Source organism: Petaurus breviceps, unplaced genomic scaffold, assembly GCF_028583685.1.
Source record: "Petaurus breviceps papuanus isolate PSGF00001 unplaced genomic scaffold, PetGlider_PUasm1.0 218, whole genome shotgun sequence".
NCBI lineage: Eukaryota > Metazoa > Chordata > Mammalia > Diprotodontia > Petauridae > Petaurus > Petaurus breviceps.
The window spans coordinates 7201088-7207955 of record NW_027185872.1 but is presented as its reverse complement, the minus strand read 5'-3'; positions in this window follow the sequence as shown (position 1 = coordinate 7207955).

Below are 6868 nucleotides of genomic sequence, written 5' to 3'. Positions count from 1 at the left end.
AAAGTACAAGACATTCCTTTCTTTGTTCCTGTCGACACACAAAATGGAAGAGGAATAAGACTTTCTAAGTTATGGGGTTGCTCAAAATAAATCTGAGTGAAAAATATAAACTACATTTGCTTAATTTAAACCAAGAGACTTCACATATGCACATATGTGCATACGCACACACATACATTTGTTGTGATAAACCAAAGGAAACTCTCTTATGTATTTTGTGCTCTATGAAAATTTTCCCCCAATTGAATGTCATCGCTATCCTTTGGCATGAAAATTGAGAAGGATGTGACTAACTCAATAGCTACGGCTTGAAAGAAACATTCTTAATTGTCATACATGGAATTCCCAAAACAAAGCCTACATTGGAAACAAAGCTGGAGTTCAAATTCAGGCTACATCTTGAATGATGAAATGGTCACTAACAGTCACAACACATCCTATTAACAGACTCAGTTATACATTCATTTCAAATGTATCCCTTAAATGAGAAAGGGTATAAGGGTATAAAAATAAAAGTGCCCAAGGAAGCATTTTTATTTGCCAATCACTGAACACTTGAGAAATCATTTGAAATGTTCAATAAACCTAAAATGTGGTTGCAATCATCCATCCCTGAAAGTAATTAAGAGACAGTTTTAATCCCTTTATTTGAATTAATATCCTCTTCAGCTTCAACTTCACTCTCCTTTTTCCAGGAAATAGACAAAGTGCTCAAGACTACAAATGAAAAAAAAAATGTATGTGGCTTTGCCTCTTCCTTGCTCCGTTCACCATTTGAGCAAAGAAAGCTTTGGCGAACAGCCCCAAGTGCATCAGGTAATCAGACCAGCTTCCCTTACACTGCTGTCACTCTGCTCAGTCTAGCAGAACATTGATTTTTGAACAGGGAGCCCTGTAGAAAATAATTCCATTTTCTATTAGACAATGAGGACTGGCAGCAGAATGGGCAGGAGCCATCCTGACACCCCATTTTAATGTGGGCACATGATGGAAGAGTTACTTCTTTGGACTATGATAGAGTCCAGGGAACAGTCTCATAATCAGGAGATCTCAGAACTGACAGATGTCAATGATACGTACAATAGAAAGAAAGGGGGAATAGCCTCCCTGAAAAGTGATTCCTCCTCTAAAACCCCCAACGAGCAGCCACACAACTTTTGTCCAAGACCCGGAGGGAGAAGGAAATCACTCCATCTTTTCCAGAAGCACATTCCACTTGGGAATGTATTTCTATGTGCTTGAATTGTTTTCTTCTTTACCTCATTTACCTCATACTTTTCCTGATTATACCATCTGGAGCCAAGAAGACTAGTCCCTTTTTTCCCGTTTAACTACTATTTAAATATCTGAAGATAGTCATATCTCTCCTCAGTTTTTGTTTGCCAGGACAAATATTCTTATGAATCTAAGAGATAGATTAATAGAATGGCCCAACCATAACAGGAATGGGGAAGTCAGAGGAATCAGACTGGACAAAAGGACTTTGGAGAATTTGAATGCAATTAAAATAGTTTATGATCTACTCAGTGAGAGTCAATCCTTCCATCAACCTAAGTCTGGATGTTTATCCAAACTGCATGTACTCGCTGAGTCCAACAATCAGACCAGTTTATCTCATCAGAACAGGCTTTCTTAGAGCATTCTTAGGTGTTCTGCTGCTGATTGAACTGTACATCATGAAAGAACAATGTTCCTGCTGTTCCTTAAGAAGCTGCAGGTTTTCTTAGGATAAAAAAAAAAACTGGAATTAGTCAAGAAAATAAATCACGGGGAAAGAGAAAGGATGATGGATGGAAGGGGGGAGCATGATAGGGCTCAGGAGGAGGAAGAAAAGGAGTCAGGAAGGAAGAAAGACAGGAAGGAAGGGAGGGAAAAAGCAAAAAAGAGTGGTTTGAGTTTGAGTTGTAAAGAATGTACAGCTGACACAACATGAAATTTTAATCCAATCTTTGGTCTTTAGTGCTGTGTACTAGCAAGGAACAGAAATCTTAAATCTAGCATAAGGTGAGAGAAATCCTAAAAGACCCAGGATCTCTTTGGAATCCAAATAATTCATTTCTCCACAGAGTGACTTCGAGATTCTTACCTCTGTTCCTGGAAGAACAGTGGAATTATAACTACCATTACCCATTGGCCCCTGGGTTTGGCAATCTAGATTATGAATGGATTAGAACAAAAATATCTGGTAGTCCTTAAAAGCACTGACTCTTCCGAAGATCTCCTAAACCCTTTTGGACCTTTTGGTCTTTTTCTCTTTGAGCAGAAAAGCAGTTTACTCTCTCCTGGTGTCCCTGATGGGTGAAAGAGCACATCTCAGCTCTCCTGATTTCTCTGGTGGTATCATCATCATCATCATCATCATCATCAACAACAACATCACTAACATCATCACATCACTATCATCATCATCACATCACCATTACCACCATCACCACCACCACCACCATCATCATCACCACCATAGTTGGCATTTACATAGCACTTAAAATATGTCAAGGACTGTGCTAAGTACTTTACAAATATCTCATCTGATATTCACAATAACCTTGGGATACAGGTGCTATCATTATCCTATTTTACAGTTGAGGAAACTGAATCAAACAGAGGTTAGTTGACTTGCCCTAGGTTTCATAGCTAATAAGTGTCTGAGGCCAGATCTAACTCAAGTCTCTCTAACTCCAGGCCCAGCACTCTATGCACTATGCCACCAGATGCTCGGAAAAACCTGCTGTGTCTAGAGCATGCCCTGGATAATAATGGTATTGTATCCTCTTTCCAGGAAGGCCTGGGAGTCTTCAATCTTCAGCCTTACTAGTATGGCTTAGAGAATTGACGTAGCACTCAACCTGGAGTCAGAGGATGTGGATTTGAATCCAGATGCTTCAACTTTTTTATCTCTGGAATAGTATCTGTAGAACGATTTAGGCAAATCATTTAACTTTCTGGTTCAGAGCTCTTTCTCTGTAAAATTGGAGGGTTGATCTGGACAACCTAACTTCCTTCCTTTGACCTTTAAGTCAATTTGTATGTGCAGGAATCATTTTTATGGGTCTGTTGGGGAACCAGAAATTTTCTCAACAATATACTCATGCTATTCAACAAGAAATCACCTACCCCCACTAATGCCACACAGAAATCTCACTACTTTCCTACTAATTGAAGAAGTGGAGGAAAGACTTCCCAGGCAATTATCAATATCTCTAGTTATTTTGTTTACCCTCCTATGCTCTGTTTCTCTATTAATCCCATATATAAGTGAAAAAAAGTCATCTTTCTTCATTGTCCAGATATAGAGATCAGTTAAAAATAGAAGCAGAAGAAATCATGCCAACTTGGTGGGGGAGATCAGGAAAGGTAGGTAGACCCATGAAGCTGAAAGGAATGCCAAGGCCATTTTATGGACCTGAGATGAAGTTTGGCATCACCATTGCTTCACCATCCCTGAGTGCCAGCAATATTTTAGATTATTTTTGAGCAGGCTGTAGTTAATTAACAACATCTGATAAGAAGCAAAGATAGATCTTTAATCACAGAAAATAGCAAAAGTTGCTAATAAATGAGCTCCCAGAGACTCCTGAACTGATTACCTCTGTATGATTGGTTGGTTGTTGTCCTTCATGCTCAAAAGAATGAAAATGCCATGACTATATTGGATTCAAGGTACAGTGCATCTCTGTGGCTGAGCAGACCAATCTGAGCTCAGAAGGCTCCGCCGTAGGTCAGCCACAAATAGTCCTTGCAAACGTTTGGAGTAGAAATGTCTACATTTGCACATATCACATTTATTTTGAGCTACTGCAATTCTGTTTTGCTCTTAGAGTACAGCCCCAGTGTCTCGCATGTCTCACAATGGATTCTGAAGTTATTCAGAGAGATCGTGAGAGTGTCATCATATTACTTCATCTGAGCTTTGTACAAGCACTTGCCTTGTGTGAGTTCTCCACAAAATAGTCTTTCAGACAAATGTACATTTGACATTCAAACAATGTAGACAGCCCACCAAAGATGCACTCTATGGAGTAGCATTTGAATGCTTGTCAAATCAGATTGAGAAAGGACGTCAGTGTCTAGTACTTCATCTTGTCAGGTGATTTTCAGAATCCTCCTAAGACAATTCAAATGACAATGATCCAGCTTCCTGGCATGGCCCTGGTACAGGTTTCCTAGGCATATAACAATGAGGTCAACACAAAGTACTGGAGACCTGCAGTTTGGTGATCAAGCTAATATCTTATTTCTCCCACATTTTCCTTTGCAGCCTCCTAAACACTAAGCTGAGTCTGGCAATACATATGGCAACCTCAACATCTATGGAGAAAAACCCTGAAAAGTGTACTACCAAGGTAAATGAACATTTATCCACAGTATTCAACATTTCTCCATGTGCTTTAACAGATGGTTCCATCTACTGATGGCGTAGTGCTGACTGGTGGAGAACCTGTGTTTTCTTGGTTTTAATTGTAAGGCCAAAATTAGCAAAAATAGCCTGGAAATGAGCCATACTTTGTTATATCTCAGCCTCAGAGGCTACATTGAGTACATAATCATCTGCAACCAAAAAAAAAATCACACAAATCTCTCTCCAATTTCGTCTTGGTTTGTAGTCTTTTCAAGTTAAATACTTTATTGTAAGTGCAGTAGCTGACCTTGATGCCATTGTCTTCCTTACTGAAGGCATCTGACATCATCACTGAAAACATCATGCTAGAAAGCATGGGAGCAAGCACACAGCTCTGATTCACTCCACTGGTGACCAGAGAAGGGCTAGAGCATTCAATGTTCATTATCCAGAACGCAGGCAAGTATGCCATAATGAAATGTATGTATAATACAGATAAACTTTACCAAACAACCAAATTTTACCATAATTTTCCACAAGCTCTCACAACTGAATAATCAAAGGCATTTGTTAGACCGAGGAGCATCATAGAGACTCCTGTTCTGCTCCTCACATTTCTCCTAGAGTTACAGGGCAACCAAAACCATATCGGCCATTCCTCAGCCCTTTTGAGTTCACACTGGCTCTCAGATAGATGACTATCTTCCAGGGGAAGGATCAGCCTATTGAGGAGAACTCTGGCAGGAATCTTCCTGGCAATGATTAAAATAAAGAACCTCCCTGTGATTGTCACAGGACAACCCATTTCCTTTTCCATCATAAAGATGAAAAATGAAGGTATATTTGAACTTTGGAGGGATAGCTTCCTCTTGCCATAGAATGCTGAAAATTTCTGTCAGTTTTTGTATGAGCAGCAGACCCTTCGCCTTGTGAGCCTCAGCTGGAATAGAATCAGCACCAGACACTTTGCCATACAAAAAGAGCCTAATGGCATGTAAACCTCTTATTCAGTTGGAAGTTTGGCTAGAAGGAAATTGACTTCCACGTGAGGTGTACAGTCAGTGGCTTCAGCATTGGTTCATGATGGTCTGTTGAGCACGCTATGGAAGTGTGCTCATCTCTCCAGGATCGTGTCCCTATCACTAATCAATGTGGCTCTACCAGCTCTGCTTCTTAACTTCAGTGAGAAGATGACCTACAGCCTAGGTTGCCTTGTGCAGGGTTGTGACTACAGCTCCCAGTGTATCTGCACCTGCTGCTTCATCACTTGCATGGTCACCACCGGACTTTGATGTGGGTAAAGATAGTAAAATGATATGGGTGATATTTTTTTACTCAGACATAAATTTTATTTAAATGACACAGAGTTCCACAGAGCCATCAGCCTCACTCTCTCTTCCAGAGTCTAGTGACAAGACATAAGTCAAGATGGCTGGTGATGGCTCAGCATTGATGACTTGATGACCTTGGCATCTTTAATGTCTAACCAAGTGCTAAGTGCCCCACAACACCTACATCTGCTGCCTTCATGGCCTTTTGGAACAAATGATTCACATCTGCCTCTTCCACCAGAGGGCGTCTTTAAATGTTTGGGTAGATACCCTCCAATTCACTGACAGGTTTGAGGCTTGTCAGTTACCCTGCCCTGGTTTAGGCCATCTACCAACACTTCGCTGGGCTGTGGTCTCTGGGTATCCTACAACTTCAAAAGGAGCCACAACTGAGGAGGACACCAAACATGGGTGAGCAGCCCACACATGAAGGCCACTGGTCTGCCCTGACAGCCACATAGCCTACCTTTGTATGGTAGCTTGGAGCTGAAGAAGCTTTACTCAGCAAGAGGAAGAAAGCCTCTTGAGTCATACTGTCTAATATGTGATAGATACTGCTCACACCCTAGTAACATTTGAGCCTCCAAATGCTTAGAGCCCTGATCTCAGCACAAACTCTCCTTGTTAAAAAGAGATACTATGGAGTGTTAAAGAAAGGTGTTAATAGTCATCAGTGTCTAATGTAGCCTCTCTTCTAAAATAAGGAAAAGAATTAGAATAATATTAGAAAAGGTTTTGTAGGGAAAGTTGGAGGGGGGACTATCTAGAGCATGATATATGGAGAAATGGCACTTTTTTTCTTCATCTGAGTACATGTCTAGAATTTCTCTCCAGAAATGGAAAATGTGTTCAGAGGCATAACAGTTGGCAAGCTATATCCTTCTAGAGAATGTGAACAGGAAGGAAAGGAGAAAGGAAGAGGAGTTGTTTGGGAAAGTAGTGAGGAAAGAAATACAAGAGAAGGAGGAAGAGGAGGTGGCGGAAAGAAAGAAGTATGTGGAAAAAAAGGGAAAGGGGAGAGGCAGAAGTAGGACAGAAGAGAAAAGGGAAAGGGGAAAAGTAAGAAGAGAAGGAGAAAAAGAAAAAGAGGAAGAACATTGAGGAGGAAGAGGAGCAGAAGGAGAGCAAGGAGGGGGAGGAGGAGGAGGAGGAGAAGAAGAAGAAGAAGAAGAAGAAGAAGAAGAAGAAGAAGAAGAAG